The sequence below is a fragment of the Phasianus colchicus genome, chromosome 27 (assembly GCF_987193195.1).
Source record: "Phasianus colchicus chromosome 27, bPhaCol1.hap1.1, whole genome shotgun sequence".
In the NCBI taxonomy this organism is placed as follows: domain Eukaryota; kingdom Metazoa; phylum Chordata; class Aves; order Galliformes; family Phasianidae; genus Phasianus; species Phasianus colchicus.
This window is the reverse complement of record NC_143462.1, coordinates 5,264,390-5,286,307: the sequence shown is the minus strand read 5'-3', so window position 1 is coordinate 5,286,307 and position 21,918 is coordinate 5,264,390. Positions and strand designations below refer to the sequence as shown.

Below are 21,918 nucleotides of genomic sequence, written 5' to 3'. Positions count from 1 at the left end.
TTGAAGAGAAAGCATATGTCTGTTCCAATGTGGGTTATTGGAGCAGCAGGGATCTGCCTTGGGTCTGAAACACACAGCTCTGCGCTCCAGGAGCTGATCTGCCGTGTGGTGATGTGCCCATCACTGCGCAAGCAGAAAACTCTGAAAATCTGCGAAAAATTGAGATTTTAACGAGACTTTAAACCAGATTGTATGTGTTGGGGGGCATCTTACACTGAGGGTGCCCACTTCTTTGGAGGGAAGAAAGAATCTCTCTATTACACTCACTTCTCCTATTAGAAGAGCTGGAGTTATTTATTTATTTATTCATTTATTTATTTATTCATTAAATAAAGAATTTTTGATCCTTTGGGTCCCTTCCAACCCAAGCCATTCTTTGAACTCGCCCCCAAAAGAAGCATGGGCTGGGAGCACCCCGTACCCACACCAACACCATTTCCCGTAGCGATGCACCTCGGGAGGACTCGCCTCGCCTCAGGATCGCCTCATAGCGCCGCACCCGCCACCACCGCCCGCCCGCTGCGGGGCCGCCATGGCGGGCAGGCGCTGAGGGAAGGTGGCGGGCGCCATCTTGTCGGGGGCGGAGCGGGGCCCGGCCCGCCCCGTGCTCTGCCTGGCGGGGCGGCCCCGGCCCCGCTCTACTCCCCGCTGCCGACCGAGGGGTGCGGAGTCTGGCGTGTTCTCCGTCGCTACCGCGGCTTCCATCGCCCTTGCCGTCCGCTATGGCAGGTGAGCCCGTCCTCTCCTCCTGCCGCGCTGAGGCAGCAGCCCGGCGGGCGCCTCCTCCATGGCGCCGTCCCCTCAGCCGCCCGCTGTCACCTCCGTGCGCTGCCCTCCGTCTCCTCTCCCCCTCATCCTCTCCTCCTGCCGCCTACCGGGGAGCCTCCACCATGTTGCGGGGCTGCGCCTCACCTTGGCCTGGCGGCTGCTGTGCCGTCCGCGTCCCCTTTTTCTCTTTCTTCTTTAAACCCCTCCGCGTTCTCCCGTCTCCGAGCCGGGGGCTGCCCTGCGGAGGGGCCGCGTGAGGGGCACCTGCGGCCGCCGCCACCTGCCGGGTGTGGGCACGGCCGTAGGTGTGGGTGTTCTTTTACGGAGATCGTCGTGTCACGCGTCTTTTTCTTTTTTTTTTTTTTTTTAATTATTATTTCATTATTGGAAACAAAATGGGTGGCAGAGCCGTCAGCTCGAAGATGGGGTGAAGCAATTCCTGTTATTCCCACCCCCCGATTCCCCCCCATCCCCGTCTGTCCGATCCTATTCTCACGACCTGATTTGAAGGTTTTATTTTATCGTTATTATTATTTTAAACGATTGGGGCTTGTGGGCTGTGTGTTCCTTTGCAGCTCGAGGCATTTCATATTTCTATTATCTATTCCTGTTTCAGTCTGTGAGCCCCATCGTGCACAGTTCCCTTTTGTTTTAAGGTGTGTTTTGGTGGAGCCCAGCGATGCGGGCAATACAGAATGCCCTGACAGAAAGCCTTGTTGATGAGCCTCTGGTTGGGTTTCATTACCTAACGGGTAGTGCCTCAATACCTACATTGTGCCTTTCTGTCGTCAGTGGGTTTGTCATAAAGGATGAGCGTGTAGGCAGAGAGATTCCTGTCCCTTCATTTTGAAGCGTCGTTGTCATTTTGTAGGCTCAGAGGATGGCTCAGCTTTGGGGGTCTGCTCTTTTCCATGCCCAGGCTTTGGGGGTCTGCTCATCTCCTCTGTGGATGGTGAGTGGGGCTGAACCTAGAAGGCAGTCAGCTGCCACCAGAGCCCACAGAAAATTTTGGCAGGAAAGGGGAAAAATCCCCAAACGTGTTTAAGACAAAGTGAAGATCTTCTGTGATCATTTTGGATGTCTTGTTGCCTGCTCATACCTCTCGGTATGAGTTCAGTGCCAAATAAATGCACAACTTGCTGTTGAACTTGACCACCTGAATTAGAAATAATGCTCTGTTCTCATTTGGAGCTTAACACATCTGTATACCCCCCCCTGCATCATGGTGTTGCCTTACTTGAGTGAGCTTTAAATTAGCCATTTTAAGCTTAAAATAGGAGCTGTTTTGGATAGTGGTTTTGCTGGGACCTGGAGTTTGATGCAGGCTGGAAAACCAAGTGGAGAAGCAGAACAAATGCTGGAGCAATCTGTTGGAGTGCTGCACCCTGCCAGAGCAAGGCACTAGAACTGCACACCTTAATCTGCTGTGTGATTTCATTAGAGGTAAGGGGTTACTGCAGCAAGAAGCTCATAACAGTGTAAAACAATCCTGGACACATGTAGAACAACTGGGATTTGTAGTTGATGAGCTTTTACAACTCTACTCCCAGTTTCAAGTTGTGATCCATAGCTTGAAATTATAGCTATGTTAACTGGGAGTTGCACTGGAACGAACTCAACCTTGGGTTATCTGTGAGGTTAAATAACCCCTGAGATTTTTATCGTAGATTTAAACGAGCCTTTGGCTGTAGCAAAGATGCAAATTGGAGTTGAAAATGTCTTGTCAGAGCCCTGGGGATAAGGGAAGGGGCTGGGGTGAGTTGGGTTCCACCTGTTGCTTAACAAGCCAAGTTCTTCAGGTTTAAAATCCATCCCAGTCTGTCGCTTGCCTTCAAAGCATGCAGCTAGGCTGAGGTTTGGTGTATGTTTTCTCAAAGGCACTAGCCCTCACACTGAGTAGATGAAAAGAGCTGGGTGGAAATGGTGTTCTCTCTGTGGCTTTTCTGCGTCGTCAATACAGAAACAAACCAGAAGGAGCAGCAGCTTTACACACAGCAGCATAATTTGGGCTGCAGTTTGGTGAACATTTCTGTGATTTTTTTTAAATTTATTTTTTTAAGCAAACCTTATCCAACTGCTAATATGAGATTTTCTATCTTCTGTACTTGAAGCTAACAGGGAGTTGAATTCCAGGAGAGAAATGAGAGTCGTATGTCTGTTGGTTTTGCTGGGCTGGAGACTGTTTTCTTCGGGAGGAGTTCAAGATAATGGCAGTATGTGAGGAGGTGGGGAAACCAATCCTAACAGAAAGTGATATGACTTAGGTTTTCCCCGTGTTTGTTTCAGATCTTAGTAGATGATGCTGTGTTTGTGTGCAGTACTACTTCCCAGTTTGAAAATAAGACAGGTTGGGTTTTCATTCTTCGAGTCTGTCTGTATGTTGTTTTGTTTTTTTCCTGTTATGTCCCAAAGTATTAATTATCTTCCTCAGTAGCATGGGTTTTCTTACTGTGCTGTGGAGTTGGGCTTAGTGGAGTGCTCTCTAGGCTGTTCAGAGCTACCCAAGGGCAGCTTTACGCATCTTTAGTAAGGATTCCTGAGGAAGTGGCTGCTAAACTGCCCTAATGGCCCAGTCTGAACTGCTGCAGTTGAACTCTTCTGATCCCTGTGTATACAAGGGGAAGGAAGGCAGCTCGTCCTTGTGAGCTGTTCCATTAAGTGCTATGGAAGTCTTATGGAGGGTGCTTTTGGAAGGTTTTATTCTGCTGCAGCTGTTCCTTTCGATACCTTTGTGTGAAAAATCAGTAAGAAAAAACCCGAGACCGAAAAGATTCTCTGGAGCCATTTTCTCCATAGATTTATCTTGCTTTCGAACACTCCTTTGGACGTTTATGGTAGGAAGGGAAAATGCAGATGGCTGCACAAAGCGTTTTTTCTGCCAATGATGATGATGGTTCATGTATTGCAGAAAAATTTATTTGTATCAAGTGCTCTTATTTATGGAGCCTTAGTGGTCATGAAACAGCCTGACTGCAGTTACAGCGTGGTTTATTTGACTTGAAAGCTGCAGGAAGAAAATATTGACGGTCGGGATGAGTGAAGAGATGTGCAGCATGATGGAGCCTAAGGCAGCATTAAAATAAATCATTGAAAATGAAAGCTATTTGCCATGTTCCCGAGCTGTTCCCAGGGGTGGGTTGCATTAAGACATTGTGCTAACTTTGTGTTGCTGCTGGGAATGTGCTTCTTATGCTTCTAAGAAAGTGTTATGGCTGAGTGTTTCTAGTTGTTAGGAGTGATCTTATGACAATTGAGTTAAAGGAAAAATGTCTGATGATAGGTTATGGGAAGGAAATGTCTGCTATCTGCGTGCTCTTCAGTTAGGGAAGGATCTTAATTGGGAATTTCTTGTGTTGGTAATTCGGCTGTGAAAGAAGTGGTACCTCCTTGGGAAAGGGTTGGGCTGCTGATACATCACTGGTGGGGAAAGGAAGGAAGAGGGAAGAGGAGTCCATATGAAGTCTCCTGCTCTAGCTTCATACCTTGCACTTGACATGAGAATTCGTAGCTTCCCTTTCCAAACACAGCAGTAAGAATGTATACAGCATCAGAAATACCCTGTGCATAATAATGTGTTCTTCTAATCCAACATTTTTGGATTTGGGAGGTTAGATATTGACCAACAGTTCTTTGGTGCTGGATGTTGCCATCAGGCCAGTAAGTACCAAATCATTGTCACATGCACCTCAGTGTGATGGCATGGTGGAATTTTCTCTTGTGCACTATAGAGACCAGTGTATCTTTTTCCTTTGAGCGATGCTTTGATCTCGTACTTATGTCAGCAAAATGCCAGAGGAGATGAGCTGTCTGAGGGTTGTAATTTTAGGAGCAGATTTGTCTGCTTGTCATTGTGTTGAAGGAGCTGTAAGTAGCAACATGGTACCTTTAGGCATGTTGAACTTTTAGGGGCTGTGACAGCAATACCAGAGTTCATTTATATGTGTGCATACATCTATACAATAATCACACGTGGGTTTAACCAATGCTTGCTTGCTGTGCCCCTTGTGACTAAAGAGACAATGCTAACTTTGTACCATTTCCTTTAGGTTGAAGTTGAAGTATGGACTTGAATGAGTATAAATGGTGAAGGAGTGATTGACTCACCATGGCAATGGTTTTGAAATGGAATGACTCATAGGACAGATATCAAATGGCTGAATGTTCCCCAAAGTTCTTGTCTGCATTTCTTTTCACATCAAATTATTGCAGTGCTTGTGTCACATGAACAGTTGGCTGAAGCATTTTGAGAATGAGCTGAAGACAGGAATGCTGTCATAGCAAGGAAGTAAAAAAAGCAACTTGAAGGGGTTTCTGTGTACTTGGATTCTTAAGCATTAGCCTTGTGTGTGGATGCTTTGAGCAAGTTAGGCCTCTAAAAGTAGTAACACATTTTAATTGGGTTTATCCTTAAATGCTGCATGGCCATGAAATCACAGCCTGGGGCAGTGTTTTAGTGGCATGCTGGCTGTTAGTGAGCTTGTAAGGTTATAAAAGTTAAGAGAATAAAGGGCAGTTTGGGAGATTTAAGAAGGTACCCAAAGCAGTCAGTCTTAGTTGTGTTTATATGATGAAGAGGTTGATGTGCTGGGAGTTTGCTCCCAGCTTTCAGTGCTCTGGAATTCCTTGAGAGGAAGATGCTCCCTAATGCAAATCTCTGACTTTTTGCTTTTGCTCTTACATATATCTGTACTGGGTATGTGTTTATTTGCCTGCCTTGTGGATGTATGACTGTGTCTTAATATGTGGCAGGAAAAACCCTGAGTTCTGCAATTTACTCCATGTATTACTGTAGATTGCTGTATTCAGAGCCTTGCCATACCTGAGCAAAGAAAACACATCCTCGTTTTTGCATATGGTCAGGAAAATTAGGATATGTTGAAGCATCAGATGGAGCATTTTTTATTTATATTTTTTTAATGCAAAATGAATTGTTTCTGCAGGTTGACATGGATGTTCCTGATTCCAGAAGCATTTGCTTGAGTGTACTTCAGCAGACCAGAGTTTTTGACGAAGGCTTAAAGAGCACTGATTTCTCTTGAGTGCTTTATTGTGTATGTGCCAAACCCAGGGAGCAGGTGGGATCCAGGTTGACAAAAAGATAATAATAATATAAAACTGGAGCTCCAGGTCCCTACTTTGTAGAACCATAAGGCATAGCTGTGTTGTTCTCATGCTGTCCTTCATGTAGAGGAACAGCAACAGGTGTCCATTGTTTGATGGTCCTGGAAGTGTATATTTGCATTGGTATCATTCAATTTTGTGTGTGAAATGCCATGAGTTGCTGCTGAGCGTAATAGTTGTTATCAATGTAATAGTTATTATCAGTGTAAAGATAGTGTAATAGTTTACTTGCTCTATTTATCTAGCTGGAAAGTGAAGAATGAATGAGAGCAGATTCTATCTGGAAGCAGCAATATGAATGAGAGCTGCTCAGTTTGCAGCATATTGACTTAAGAGCACAGAAAATCTGTCTTGATGTGAGATATAATCTCTGGTGCTGTGTAGCAGTGCTGTTGCACTCCCCTGGACCTCTATCCACGCACTGAGGTGTGAACTCTGAGTCAGGCTTTCCAGTGAGCTGATGTTTCCATTGCCTGTCTTGTTTGCAGATATCAGGAGAAGAGGATGGAACCTGAGTTCTTGCTGACATGATGCGTGAGCCCTTCTCATAAAGACACGGATCTGAACAGCTCCTTCTCCCGGACGGAAGGAGCTCCTGTAATTTTGAGCTCTTGTAAATATCCATTGCTAATGAGCCTTCCTCTTTGGAAGGGATCAAAAACGTTCAGTGCTTTTCATGAAGATGTCTAATAAGGCACAGTCGAATTGAGCAAAGCTGTCAGTTAAGCTTCCTATTGAGTTTCTTAGTATAAATGAGCTTAAACCCACAGATTATCAGGCCTTGCCCCTTGGCTGTTCTGCTTTGGTGAGGATGTCATGGTCAGCGTTAGCCCAGGTGTAGCACTGCTTACTTCCTAAACCTACAGAATCACTGACTGCAGAACAGCACGGAGTGTGTTAAGGATCCGCGTGTAATTGGTGTTATTGTTCTGGAGGCTGTTGTGACAGATAATGTGTTGTTGAATGGCAGGTAATAGGTTTTTTTATGGAGAGAGCACAGCATGTGAGTATCTTCAAAGGAGACTCTATCTGTACTGGTCTTTTCTCGTCTTAATTATTCAAAAGGAAAATGTTGTTTGAGGGTAGAATGTATGACTAAATGATATTACTCCAAATAGTAGTTTTCTAAGTAATGCCGATTAAGTAAGAATTATTGTGATTTTTTTTTTTTTCAAATAGTGCTATAAAGACATCTGCAAAAAAGCCCTGAAAACGCAGAAAGCAGGAAGGTGAAATATTGAAATCACAGTATACTTGCTAAGAAGGTGATCTTTGACAGCAAAACAATGCTGAAGAAATATTCCATTAAACACTGCCAAAATCTACCTCTGTTTATGAGGTTGGATAGTGATAGGACAAGGGGGAATGGTTTTAAAATGAGACAGGGGAGGTTTAGGTTGGATATTAGGAGGAAGTTTTTCACCCAGAGGGTGGTAACACACTGGAACAAGTTGCCCAAGGAGGCTGTGGATGCCCCATCCCTGGAGGCATTCAAGGCCAGGCTGGATGTGGCTCTGGGCAGCCTGGTCTGCTGGTTGGTGACCCTGCACATAGCAGGGGGTTGGAATGAGATGAGCATTGTGGTCCTTTGCAACCCAGGTCATGGTCCTGTGGAAATGCTTTTCAGAACAGGCATGTCTTGCTGGGAAAAGATCATCTTTCAGTAAGCTGTAATTGGCATGAATACTGTTGTAAGTTATGTGAGCTCTGTCAGAATCTTCCATCTTTTTGCTCTTTATCTGTATGATCAGTATGCTATTACATGGGCTGTCCACATCCTATCCCATCCACTGGAGCGGAATTTGTGCGGATATTTAATACGCTCCATATGTTAATGTATCATTAATTACCTGCTTACGTATGGAGAATAGTCACATCTCTTGGGCTGAGTTCAACACTGTGTCTCCCTGTGGTAACGTGCAGGTTAGATGTTCCAACAGGTTCTGTTACCTCTGCTGTCTGCCGGTTGTCCCGGCGGAGTTGGAGGGCTGTGGTGGTGATGCATGCTGACGGCTCAAGCAGCAGGCACAGCTGCCATGTGCGCATTGAGAAGGAAGTAGGTCGTGACTGCTGACCATGTGGGCACTTTCACCCCGGTCTGCGTGAAAGATGAGTAGGGGAAGTTAACCAGCAGGTCTGGTTAAACACGAGTGTGTCTGTATAAACACTTCCAGGCTTGTTGTAAAATTAATAAATTAGTAATTGGTGTGGGAATCAAGTGCAGGGTTGCATGCAGTTGTTTAGTGTGTGGGCAGGGTGTAAGTGCTGGTGTTAACTTAAAAATCGTTAATGTCTGTAATGACTTGATTTATGCCTGTGGCTCTGGCTGTGGCAAACCAAGTTATGCTTCAACACCAGCACTCACAGGACCAACGTTTGGTCAGATGTTGCTGATACAAAAATCTCCATACCAGTAGCTATCAGTGTCACCCTTGACTTCAGTCCATTCTAGCAGAAAGAAATTCTCTTCTGGGATCAAGAACTCTGAATCTCAGTGCAGCAACAACAGCCTTCTGGAAAGGTGTTGGGGTAAATGTCAGAATTGTGCCTGCTGCAGTCACTGCTTTGAAGCCAGAATGTAGTTGCCCTGCAGAGCAGAGTGTGCTGTGCTGGGTTACCCCAGTGACTGGGTTACCCCAGTAAAAGCAGCCTGCACAAAAGCACACAAAGAATCTTGTTGACTCTCCTCTCAGTGCTTGTATGCTTGGAAACATTTCCTCTGCAAGTGGTATAAATTTGCTGATCATTCCCAGGAAAGATTTCTTGAAATAATCCTGAAGGAATGAAAGGTCACTGAGCAAAGAGGGCATAACTCTCCCAGCTGGATAATTAAAAAGAAAATTAAAAAGTGTGCTAAGTTTGAGATTGACTTGTGGCCATGCTTTGAAGATTAAAAGGGCTTTTTCATTTCAGATGGAGGAGGCTGGGATTGGTGGGAGGGGGAGTTGTGGTTGCCTGAGCAGTTGGGCAGTGCTGTGAAGCTGCATTTGCGTTTTACTTATTGAACTGTGAGTGGGAAACCAAGATTGCTGAACAGAGTGTGGCTATCTGCTTCCCTCCCTCTTTTACAACATTTAATTTTGCAACTGGAGATTTCAACTCGCCTGGTCACTCTTTATGCAGGTGGATCTCTGAGCAAACAGCATATTGAATTCAAAGCTGTAAGGATGTTTTTTGTATAAACATGTTTTGCCTTGAGAAAATGAAAATAACTGCAACTTCAGCTAAAGAATGGAACTTTCCGTGTTCTTTGCATAGCCTGTTACCACATCAGTCTGCTATTTTTTTCTCTGAACTGATGTAGAATGCACTTTTGAAACTACTTGCAGTCAAAAAATAAAGTAGATAAACTGTGTGTGTGCTGTCTAAATGGTAACAGCAAAATAATGCCACAGGTGGGAAGAGCCAACGGATGTTGCAGGTCCAGGCTTACTGTATAGATTTGCATATCCATTTTGTGGCCTGCAGCATTGGGCAGGTTGGAGCTGCTGGGCTGATCACTGGTCTTCACTTGCAATTGGTGGATTAAGTTTTGGCCTGTTGGATACCTGGGCTGGTTGTGTTAGTTGTGTGTTGTTTCTCTGGCTGAGTTACTGCACATTGAGTTGGGCAGGATGCTGTCTTCTAAGCACGTGGTGATGTTGACAGTGCTTCCCTGTGCATCTGAGAATTTGTAATGATGCTGTGAGGGTGGCATCCAGAAGCTTCCATTGGTGCTATATTGGCCACTGAACTGGTTTTACCCTTGTCAGTCCTCAAAGATAAGTGATTTGAGTTTGGGCTGCTAATTGCAAACGTGCCTGGGGGTCCAGGAGAGATGTAGGTAGCTGGTTTGGTTTATGGACCTATGAATACAATAGCAGGTCACAGAAAGCATGTTCCTTAGTCATTAATTTTTGGAGCATGTTTGCAGTAAATGGCTTTGTCTTCACTCCTCGTCTGTTCTTACTTGACAAAAATCAACCCTAGGCATTTTTAAAGGCACTTCCATCTGATAATTATTTTTTGTGTGATTGAACCATAGTTCTGCCTTGAATGACTTCTCAAACCCTAGAATTTAAAAAAGCTGTAGGAAACACAATAGCAGCCTGTAATGCAGGGCTTAAAAAGGAAAAAAAAAAAACATAGAAAGTGGATGTGTTAATAATATGTCATGCGGTTGGTGTGATATGATTACATCTTCTATGAGTTCACTGGTGCTAAAGGCTGCAGATTTGTTAGGACTTTGGTAGGAAGAACACTCGCTGAGCCATCATTTGGCCATCATTACTGTGACATCCTTCACCTCACCCTCTCCTTTTTCAAATGGATTTTCTTGCAAAGGTGATGTCTCAGTTCTGTTGCTCTTCAAAGGGTGCAATCCAACAGATGAGTATTGTGCAGCACCGGCTCTGCTGGAATGGGTATTTTTTTTTTCCTTGTTTTAATAAGTTGTGGAGCAGAGAACCTCTTTTTAACAGTTTTGCAGTAATTGCATCAGATTTGCCTTTTATGTTGTTTGTTTTTCTTGTTATTACCTGGCAGTATCTGGACGTTCAAAGGAGTGATTTGGTTACCAGGTGCTTGTGGTCACTGGGTCATGTTATTATTGAGTTCAGTTGTAGGAGTCCACCACAGTGCTCCATCCTCGCACACAAGAGTCACTTTCCAGTACAGGAGAAATGGATGCTTTCGAGAAAGAACTTTGTCCTAAACTTGAGTGCTGCAAAATCATCTTCTAAATAAATACTTCAGACTCAGAATGTTGCCTGTAAGTTGTCAGCTCACCAATGTGTGTCTATCAGCAAGCATTTGTAATTCAGCTATGTCTCTCTGAAGTATTTGTTTCATGATTAAACTGAGCGCTGTATAACTGGGAAGGAGGCACAAGATTTGATTTTATCATAATAATCAGAAGTGAACTTCTCCGAGGAGTAACATCCTCAAGCAGGAGAGGTGCTTCTGTCAGCTCAAGCTTCAAATATTAAGCAGGGCATAAAAATGATGACTGGTTATGCAGGATTGTTACGACAGTCTGCTTCCTGCATAGAGAAGTGAAAGATAAATTGTCAGCTGTGATTTCACTTCCATCAATAAAATGCAGCAACACATAAAGCTTCCCAGAGGGTTTGAATTACAGTAAGTAAAACGCACCTCTGACACACTGCTCGCTTGCATAAAACAGGCTTAGTGGGGCAGCTGAAAAGATCTTGGAGGTTCCTCCTGTTCCAGGCTGATCCAGAAGATGAAGACTGCTGTGCTGTGGCATAAAATCCCCCATTTCTGTTCTCAGCTTTTCATTCCCTTCTGTCCGTCCTTTGCGTTATTACAGTGTTTGAAAATGCAGTGTATAATATTGTGCTGTCTTGAAACCGTAGCTGTAAGATTAAATCTTGAATTAACATTCATTTCAAGTGTAGCAGTGATTAAGTACCTATTCACTGCAAGCAATTGCATGCAAACAACGGGCAATTAGATCTGTCCAGTGGATGGGGGAAGCTGGACGTGGAGTGAAGGCCTCCGGATTAGCAGGTGGTTTGTTTGAACTAAATTATGGAGTATAAATACTAAGTAACCAGAAACAAATCTTTGTAATGATGAAATTGTCCACTACCTGATGATGAACTTTGAACCGGTTAGCCTTAATGGTAAGGTAAATATGCAAGTCTTGGTTAATTGAATACTTAACCAGTGTTACTGGCATTGAACTCAATTATACTTTGAACTTTGACATCCAGGGCAAGCAGCATTTGAGTTCCTGGTTGTTTTATTTTTTTAATGTAACTATTTTAAAGAAATAATTGTGGACATTAGAGATTAGGAGTCATTAGGCATAAAAAATCAAAAAGCAAATATCTTGTTTGTTTTTCCAAAAACTTGCTTCTTTTTTTTTTGCCATTAAATAGAGTCATAGAATATAATGGGAAGAGACCCATAAGGATCACAGATTCCAACTCATGCTCCTGTAAGCACATCAAATGTCTTGAAGCTGGAATAACTTCCATCATACTCCTCCAAAGTATGAACGAACTCATAGGCTGTCTGTGTATCTATTGTACAGCTGTTGTTTTCTGGTCTTAAAACATCAGATATGGGGATGCTTGCATTAGAGACTGCTTGTGTTGGAAGCTTTCTCTTCATTGGACTTAGCAAATGTTTTGGGTTTTGTGGGTCAACTTTGGCACAAATGTTGGGAATTGGAAGCCAAGAGCCAGGAAAGAAGCTTAGAATTGGAAAGTATGCAAATGGAGGAGGGAACCTTTAAACGTCTCTTTCTAGTGGACACTAAGTGCAAAATAATGTGTTTTTATGTACACGCATATTACACAAAATTATTGTTGGATACAATTGACTTTCTTTAATGAATTCTTAATAAACAATGAATAAAAAGTAACACGTAATAACAATTAATTGTGCCCTATTCAGTGGTTCATCCTATGATGGAAGAACAAGCACGTGCCACTGCCTGCTGTGCTGATGTTCCAATGAAGCAAGCTCTGTGACGAACTTTGCTAATTGCACAGTGCTTGCTCTGCTCCTTAGGAGAAGGGAGCTAGATGGCGCCGTCGGCCTTTGCCTGCTCAGCTTTGGGTTCAAAAGGTGTACTTCAGGTAAAACGTGGGCAGCATCCCACAGCTGAGTGCTGCTTTCTGGAGGCCTGTTTAAATGGTTATGGTGTTGGCTGTAGAAGAAGTGATGGCAGCTTGTTAATGCTGCAGACTCATGGAGAGGTTGCTACTTTTCTTTCATAGAGGGACAGGATTTGGACTTAGGACGTGACAAATATAAAGTGCCTCCTGGAGGGTTGGTAATGCTGTGCATCTGCGTGGGAGACTTCAGGGAGTGGGGAATGGTGTTTACAGCAAGCAAAGGGGATGTGGTTGCAGGGGAAGGACCCTTAAGATGAGTGCCATCCTCATCCAGAAATAGAGGTAGTCAGGGAGATAAGGACAAACTGTACATTATTAATTAATGGAGTTTTGTTGTTTTAACTCTCTCCTATTCCTGCCTCCCTTACCATCTCAGGCTCTGAGCATCTCTGTGATACAGCTGTTCCATCAATAAAGTGAAGGAGCCCAGCGTGGGGTACGTTCTGTGCTCTTGCTGAGACTGGATTGTTACTCCTTGTGTTATGGAGCAGAGCTTTTGGATCTGGGAACTGTTGAAAGCTGGCTAATAGCTAATAAAAATATTTCCTTGCAAGTTGCACAACTGAGGGTTATGGAAATGCTAATTTGTTCATCAGAGACAGGAGGAGAAAATACCCTATCCTGATTACAGCTGCTGGAGTCTGGCATGTAAATATTTATGCAGTTTGATTTTGAGGGCCCTGTCCGGTTTATGCAAAGTTCTTAAACCTCCACGTACAGTTCTTATATGTGCTCTTTGCTGTTACTCAGGGATATTATCCCTTCCCTCACTTTTGTAACTGTGGTGGAGGCATGTAGTAACAATTTATGGCCGTGTGGTGTCTTCCTGCATTTCAGCATTGTGTAATGTGCAGAGATGTTGATTGGGCAAAGTACAGTTATACAATGTCGTGAGCACAACCAGATTATAAAAGTCTGATGCCTGCATCCTTTCAGGCTGTGGCTTGCAGCTTGGGCTGTTACTCTGAGCACAAACTGGAAGAGACGCCGTGGAGGAGCTGCCTGAGACGATCTCCAGGAGTGAGCCTGGTGGTAAGAGGGCTTCTCTGAGTCCAGATGTTCATAGGGATGATTACAAAAGCTCAGTGCTGTAGTGTAGGCATTATTATAAATTAGATAATTTTAACTTGACCACTTCAAGTTTTCCGTAGCTTAAGTTTCAATATACACAAGTTTTTTGTTTTTTTTCATTTTCAAATTATCATCATCAAGAGAGATTCAAAAGTGTTTGTTTGTTTCTGTTTACCTGTAAACTTCGGATTCCTTTTATTTTTAAATGGGTGGAAAATAAACGAGATTTCTGTCCTAAAGAGAAGGTTTTAATGTTTGACCCCAGAAGTGCATCATCTGGATTAGTTTTTGAAAGTTTCTTGAATTCCAGATCTTTTATTGTGTTCTCTTAAATAGAAGGGAAATACTCAATTATTTCAAGTTAAGCCTAACAGATGAAGTGTTTATTTACCTCTGTGTATGTGTACATTACAGGTAGTGTGTGACCAGTTATTGATTTTATATTGCTTACTGGACTGAAGTTGTTTTCCAGTGAGGGATATCGGTTTCAAAGGTAGACTTGGGAATGGTGAAGCCTCTGGAAAGGAGCTTCATACCCAGAGATGGGAAAGCTGACACGTTACCCTAGTTTGCTTAATAAATGGAATTTTTCATAGATGAGTCTCTAACTTCACCTTTTTTTTCTTGTAAATTTGATTAAGGTCTTGGAGAAAAATAGCTTTCATCAAAGTGCCAAGTGAAAGTACAAAGGAAGCTGAGAAAAGAGCCTGTGTGTGCTCAGGTTGCTGTCTGAGTGCTGTAAAGGAGCTTAATGAACTATGTATTAACATCCATAATAATGTGGAGGTATCTGAATTCTTCAATTATTAATGCTTCATAGGGAGACTGTAAGGGCTGCATGCTATCGTAAATCAAGTTAATGCATACCATAAACAGAGATGGAGGTGTGCTTGGCTAAAAATAAAGCTATAAAGTAGAAATGTGTTTCATAAAGCACAGTGATACAGTATTTCATTTTTATTTATCCTGTCACTGTCTACAGAACATTGCAAGTGTCACTTGCTATCAGTCGTGTAGGATCAAGCTGCAGAACTATTTCTTAAATCTTGCTTGCATTTCTTTGAAACGTGTTGTGGCTTCTGGGCACACCTTTTGTGCCCTTTCCATAGGACCTTAATGCACACCATTGTGGGCATCAAATAGGTGTCCTATGGAGAACAACATGTGTACCTCAACAAAATTTGACAAAGCCATTGCCTGTGAGAACAAGAAAAGGGGAGAAATGCTGTGAAAAGCAAGCAAGCTTGACAGATTTCTGACCAAAGGCACACCTTCACATTCACATATACATCTTTGAAAGGTAAATATTTCAGATATTTTCATTTAGAATCACAGCTATGTTAACTCTATAATAATTAGAGTAACCAAGCATCGTTTTTGAAAGCTTTAAGATCCTTTGTTAAATATCTCATTCATTCGGACTTAAGTCCTCCTCTCAGCAAGCTCATTTGCATAGGAAGTTAATGAGATTTACCTAATATGCTTTAAATCAACAGCAGGTTTGAGCTGGGCATAACTTTCCTGCTCAGTGTTGTGTAGGCATGCGCTAATAACGTTGGTCAGCTCAGCCATACTGTTCTGGACCTCAGTCAAAATACCAACTACTTAAAAATTCATTAGTGCCTACAAAGAGGGAATACATTTGTGCTTTGACAGCGTGCTTTGAAGTGGATGAGAAACGAGCTCGGGGCTTAAAGTGCTCTTTCAGTCTTGCTTTTTGTAAGTTAAATGGTAGAAAGTTTGGGTGTATTTCATACTTTCTGGGAAGGGGTGTCTTTTGGGGAAGTGCTTTGTGAATTTAAAGCACATTCGGTTGAATGTGGGTGTAGTTGCTCTTGATTGGAGGGGGGGAAATCTTACCTGCTGCAGTTTAGTGCTGTTTCATTTAATGGGAAGGGCGCAGTGGGCGCATGGTTGGGACAAATTCAAAGATTTTCCAGACCAAAGAGGCTCTGTTTCAAAAGAGCCTGAGGAAATCTCTACTGAAGACTAAACCAAGGAGATAGTTTTTATGTGTAACAACAGAAGATGAAGTGTGGGAGTTTTGCAGCCTTTTCCTTGTCTGTGGAATGGTCAAAATCCCCTGTAAGGCTGAAAAAATGCCATTTGGGCACACCTATGTATCTGGACTGGTTTTTGTGGTAGGGACTTCACAGGCGCAGTATCTCAGCACCAATCTTGAGATGTAACAGCAGTGGTCAGTGCTGAGGCAGTTGTGGGGCTGCAGATGGGACTCGTGTTGTGTAATGCAAAGAGATTGCTGGGCTTTATTAGGCTTGCTGATGAGAGATTGTTGATGAGTCCTTTGGACGGGGGAGGAATCTTCTTGCTGTGTGGGAAAACACAGAATCTTAGAATACCCCAAGTTGGAAGGAACCCATAAAGGATCACAAAGTCCAACATCGAGCAGCTTCACAGACAGTTTGGAGTTGGAACGTAGCTGCTCTTTTGATTACTTGTAATTTGGTCATTAGTTTTAACCCCTTTGATAAAGCGCTGCTCCATTTGACAGCTTCTCAGAGGTGGTATCTCAGGCTTCATGCTGCTGATTAGCAGGTGGGAATGGCTGTGGTGAGCAGGCTGGAATATAAAGGGGGAAATCTCACTTTGAGAATCATCAGGTGTTAAAAAGAGCTCAGCTTGGGACTTGGGTGAGTGAGTGCTAGTATAAAGGAACCTGCCTATTGTTCTGCCTTCTGTCTAATGCATGGAAGACCAGGTGTGTCTGATCACAGGAAGAGAAATCCTTGTGGTTTTTGTTTTTTTAATACTGTAGCGACAAAAAAATCAGTACAGAAGTTTGGTACGACTGGCGTAACCAAAGCCAAGAGCAAAATGGAGAAAGCTGCTGTTCTGTAATTAACTGGGAATTGCCTTGCTTTTCTGTTGAGTTGCGTGTCTGGCCAAGGGTAGCTGCACCCTGTAAGTAAACTTGTCTAATTGGAGCCTCTACAAAATTCCTTGATTGTCTGATTTTCAGTCCTGAAAACGCAGAAGCGTTCCTGTTTCCCTCATCGCTCCAACACAGTGCTTCAGTGAAGGATTTCTTTGAAAACTTCCCTGATCTCTTGGCATCCATCCCGCTGCCTTCCGCAGAAAGCTCTGGTGCTGCTCCCAGCTGTGACTGCCTGTCTCCTCCTCCGGCTCCCTCAGTTCACATCATCTGGCAGCCAAACCGTAAGCAACCCTGTCCTGCAGCATCCTCAGTGCTGGGGAGTAGTAGTAGCTACTTGATGTAAATACACTTCTTGGTTGTTTTTTGTTTTTTTTTTTTTTGTTAACTAAACAAAGTAAATCACGTTTGCACGACTGTATGACGCTGCAGGAACTGAGAGTTTATCTTTAGCTGCAGTCTCCAGAGTCAGCTTGCAGTGCCTGCTGCTGGGGTAGTGAAGGGGATTTAAAGTTTGGCTTTATCTTCTGCTCAGACTTGGTGTAATCTAACAATAAAACATAACAGAGTTTCACAGAATCACACAATGGCCCGGGTTGGAAGGGACCTCAAGGATCATGAATCTCCAACCTCCCTGCCACAGGCAAGGCCACCAACCTCCCTCCACGTTTAATACTAGACCAGGCTCCCCACAGCCCCATCTGACCTAGCCTTGAATGCCTCCAGGGACACAACCTTTCTGGGCAGCCTTTTCCAGCACCTTACACTCTCATAGTAAAGAACTTAAGTATGGGGAGTTCAGGTTCCTTTCCACACCTCTGTTTTGTGGCTGTTGCCAAATACAGCCCCAGACAGGAAGGATATCTTGATTTATATTTAGATGCAATGTGTCCTTGGTTTTCAAGGTGCCAGATACCTGGAAGTGGACATGATGGAACATCAGAAATCCTGCCAGAGTTCAGGTTACTTGCCTTATAACAGTGGGGCATTGGAACTAGACGATCTTTAAGGTCCCTTCCAAGCCATTCTATGAATAAGTGCCCTGATTTTATTTAAAATTTAGGTGAAGCTAACCTTGGTTGTAGGATTGGCCAGCTTCTGGCTGAGCATCATCTCTGCTTGCGGAAGAAAGCTGTTGATGTTTGCATGAGTCTGACAATGAATTACAATTAATAAACTGAAGTTTGTAATTAAGCTGTCACCTTAATTTGTTTCTAATCTCCTTAATGCATGCAGTAGGCTGAGCTTCTTGGCTCTTCAGCCATCTGTAAAAGCCAAAAAGATCCTGGGTTGGCTCTGGCGTTGCTCCCTTCTTGGGATGCGTGACATGTGCATACCAGGTGGCATACCTACACCTACTGCTTCTGGGAGCTTTTCCATCAGTACACTCTAAAGAATGTGCTTTCAACGCCAGCTTGTTTTATAACCACGCCTTTTGTGCTTATTTTCCAAATATTTCCCTTGCATGACGGTGGAAGGCCACCAAATGTAGGTCATCTCCTATAGTACAAATCAAAAAACCACAGCAGCTGCATAACTTGCTACTAATTCACTTGTGACTTCAGTTAGGCTAAGGGGTAGGAGGGATGCACTCACTTGTCAGGCTAATGCGATTCTCTAACTCTTTTACCGTGGCTTCCTTGTCTTCTGGACTTACCTGCAGTGAACACTGTTTGTACCATCTTGCAAAGCGCAACATGAGGCCACTTGAGTTGTGTTCAAACTTTGTGCCCATTGCTGGTGTTTATCTGCTGTGTGTTATGCTGGGTCAGCAGTCGTGCAAATCGATTTGAGAAGTCTAAAGTATTTTGAGTAATGTTTCTGTAGGGTGAGCCTAGCTCAGCTGCTAGAAATTCATGATCCAGCTGAAATTTGGAAAGACCCTTGTGGTTTTGAGTTGAACAATTAAGGAAATTCATGAAGCTGCTTCCTTCTTAAAGCTTCTGAGAGAAAAGCAACATCATGCTAACACTGTGGGAGATTAGTAGTTACCAGAGTTGAAAATCATTGTGATAGTCACAGGGGAACTTCAGGTCTGAGCTGCATCTGAAGGATTCAGTTATGTGTGTACTTACTGCAAAAGTCAGGAGATGAGCACTATAGGGTTGCCAGTATGTCATGTTGAAGGCCCTCAAAAGTAGCACTGTAGAGAGAAATGCCATAAAAGCAAATTTTATGCTTTTTGTCCTCTTAGACAAATTGGGGGGAAAAAAAGCAGAGGACAATTTTAATGTCTTGAACCCAAAAGTGGATAAAAAATGATGCTGCCTTAAAGAAAGTAAAGCAAATAAGGAAGATGATGCATGTGTTACAATTGCATGCTTCTTGTAAGAGGTTTGTGGTCAGTTTTTCCTTTCTGTTATTCTTTATGTGCTATTTATGTATGTATGAGCTCTCGTGTATGTGTATCTTCTGTCCTATCCAGGGTAACTGTTGAAACGAGCAAGAGGTGGATTTTCAAATAAGCTTTTAGACAAACATGCACATGCAGTTTGGTAGCTTGTGAAATAGTAACTTCTGATTCACCTTGTCCTGATATATGGGGCAGATTTCTCCGTGGGAAAACCTTTGTTGTATACTTCAGTGGACGTTTTTATTTAAGGCAGAGATCACAGAATAATGACACGCAGAGATCAGCTTCAAGAATGAACATGTAACTAAGTTTGATTAGTCTTGTATTGCACATTCCAGTCTCTGATGGTTCTCAATGCTTTTTCCTTCCCTGAACTTGTTTCAAACAAAGTAGAAGCTCCCTTGGTAATACTGAAAATATAGCATTGGGAGTCATGGAAATGCAAATCTTTAGGACTGCCACCCTGTGTCCAGACACTGCTGCAGCTTTGTGTCCTTCCCGTGGTGGCACCAGGTCTTAAAAAGAATTGTCTCAGAGAACAGGAAGTGTGTCAAAGGATGCGTGTGACCTTCACCTGCTCTCTGGCCTTGCTGAGTTAGTCATGCGCTGAAGATAACCCAGTATTCAAAGAAATAAATGCTATTCAATGCCCTGGTGGAAATTTCACTTCTAGCCTTTGCGTTTGAGTCAAGGCAGCAGATAATTTGTGTGTATGCAGCTGGTTTCACATGAGTTTTATCTCCAGTTGCATAGCTTTTCAGCTTCTGATCAGCTGGGTTTGTTGTGGAGAGCTATAAAATGTGTGAGTCACCTGGTTTAGCTGTGGTCGGTCAGGATAAGAGCTCTGATAATTACAGGATCATAGGGACTGTAAAGGACCTCTGGAGATCCCCCAGTCTCACCCACTGCCAGAGCAGTTCCCTGCTGTAGGATGCACAGGAAATAATGCTATCAATCAGATAGCTGCTGCTACCTAGAGATTTCTCTTTTGGTTTGACGCTTCTCATTGCAGAATAAAAGCATTCTGAAGATGTGTGGCTATCTGTGCCAGTAAGTGCCAGTTTAATTGCTGGGCAGGAGCCAGTATAGCTTGGAGATTTGTTCTCATTTGCCTTGGACTGTGCACCAACATACAAATGTGTGGTGTCTGTGTGGGCACGTCTGGGTATATGTACAGAAACTGGTGTGTATGCAAACACAACCTTCCTCCAGGGAAATAGCAGATGAGGCTGTTTTTGTCTGCTGTTTTGGAGTCATTACTGCGCTGTAATCTGGGATCCCTCCTCCATGCTGTACCTTTCTAACTATTGTGTTTCAGCTCTAAAGAATTAGTACAAGGCATAGCTTGCTTGTGTGATCTCCTGATGTAATTCTCAAAAACAACTCCCAAGAAATGATCACGTAATCTTGGAGAAGATAGCAGACTTATTTTATTTTGCACTGCACAACAGTAAGATTATATGGTCTTTTCTTTTGCATATGAAAATATCAATAATATGCTGGTTAATGCTAATTAGATATAATGCTAATATCTGGAATACCTTAAACCAGATCTCCTGAACTGCACGGTCCTGCTGGTCCAGCCCCTGCAGTGGTGCTTTATTGGCATAGCTGTATTTGTTAGGGAGGTGTAATTCCGTCCTTTCCCTTTTCCTTTCCAAACCTGAGATATGTAAGCTGCCAGAGCAAACTAAGCCTGTCTCCATCACTGGTTTTCTTGGAGAATAACGTATGTCTATCTTGAAAGAAAAAGATAAATTCCTTTTTTTCTTTTAACACTTTTTGTGCTTGACAAAAAATCCCTTGTGCTTCTACCATTAAACAAAACCTCAAAATTACCTGCCCCCAAACTTCACCTAAAGAAGCTTGTTATAAAACGTCAAGACTGGTGAATATTTGAACTAGTCCTCTCCTTTAGTCTTAATTGCAAGTGAGAAATAATTAGTTATGCTCTCCTACTACTTACTTGGAGAAACGGATCTTAATTAAGCCCTTACTTGAAGACAGTTCTCTCAGTTCCATTTTGATTTAATTATGGATGCTCTAAGGGCATTTCAGCACCCCAGTAGGGTCTATTCTGTATGTATATTTTGTGTCTTGAGAAGTTGCTCGCTTTGAAAGATGAATATCTATTTTGCTTCAAATAACCAGAATTTTCTAGCAAATGGGCAACTAAGAGCTGTTAGGAGATTTTAAAAGCAGTCAAGTACCTCTATGAGAAGGGTCTTTGTCAAGTTTCATTCTTGCAATTACAGTAGATATCTGAGTTGTTGACGTTTTCCCGAGCAATATTTTCAAAGGGAGGTTTAAGTAAAAACACAGAACTCTACTTTCTGGCTTTCTTACATACACATAACTGAGCTTTTTGAATGTCCATTAGCTGCATTTCCACCTCCAGCAATTAGGTTGGAAATGTCATTAACTTGCTTTTAAAGTAATGCCAATGTGCAGTGGGGTTTTGCTGCTTGAATGTGTTCCTGTTTTTGCAGAAAATTTCACTCGTTAAGGTTTTGAAGAGCATTTTTCAGGTTCTGTCATGTACTTTTGTCTGTAGCTTAGGTTGTTTCATCCACAGCTGCCTGTAACTACACTTAATTTGTTTGTAGCTCAGTAACCACAGGTTGCAGAACTTCGTTTGCTTTAGGAATGTTTGATGCTTTCCCACAGAAAGTTTAGGTTCACATCTGTTGATTTGTGCTCCTTACTTGGAAAAGGCAAAAGCGTGGATGGCCAAGGACTGGCAGGTTCCTTTTAAGGAGCAAATGTGGGAAAACTAGGCTATAGTGACCCATCTGGTAAAACAAAAGAACTGGTAAGCCGTATGATCTTTCCTGCTTCTGTGCCAAAACAGCAGCGATGCCAATTAAAATGCAGGCTCAGTTTTGCCCTGAAGCAGTTGCTTTGACATCATCAGGCAGTTCACTTTGAAAGTCCCTCGAGAAACTGGGATAATTTGGGGTAACAGGCAGAAATAGGTTCAGTGCTTCACTGTCCTTCTAATCTCAGCTTCCTGGATGCTCTGTATTTAAAGATGTTGTTCTAAAAAGAAGAATTTAGTTATTCAGAAGTGAAGTAATGATTAG

The 21,918-nt window shown here is 42.9% G+C and overlaps 1 protein-coding gene across 6 annotated transcripts in view; it reads left to right on the top strand.

Annotated features, from left to right (window-relative positions):
* The first annotated feature begins 576 nt into the window (after positions 1-576).
* SLC23A2 (solute carrier family 23 member 2) overlaps positions 577-21,918 on the top strand; it is a 52,709-nt gene continuing 31,367 nt past the window's right edge. Inside the window, exons 1-4 of one of the 6 annotated variants that reach the window (XM_031608054.2) lie at positions 581-729; positions 13,455-13,550; positions 14,231-14,375; positions 16,570-16,766. The gene's annotated coding sequence lies outside the window, so the exon portion shown is untranslated. Of the gene's footprint in view, positions 730-1,134; positions 2,212-13,454; positions 13,551-14,230; positions 14,376-16,569; positions 16,767-21,918 lie in introns of those variants that run through there. The other 5 variants (XM_031608055.2, XM_090125598.1, XM_031608058.2 and 2 more) reach the window with 5 other exon arrangements.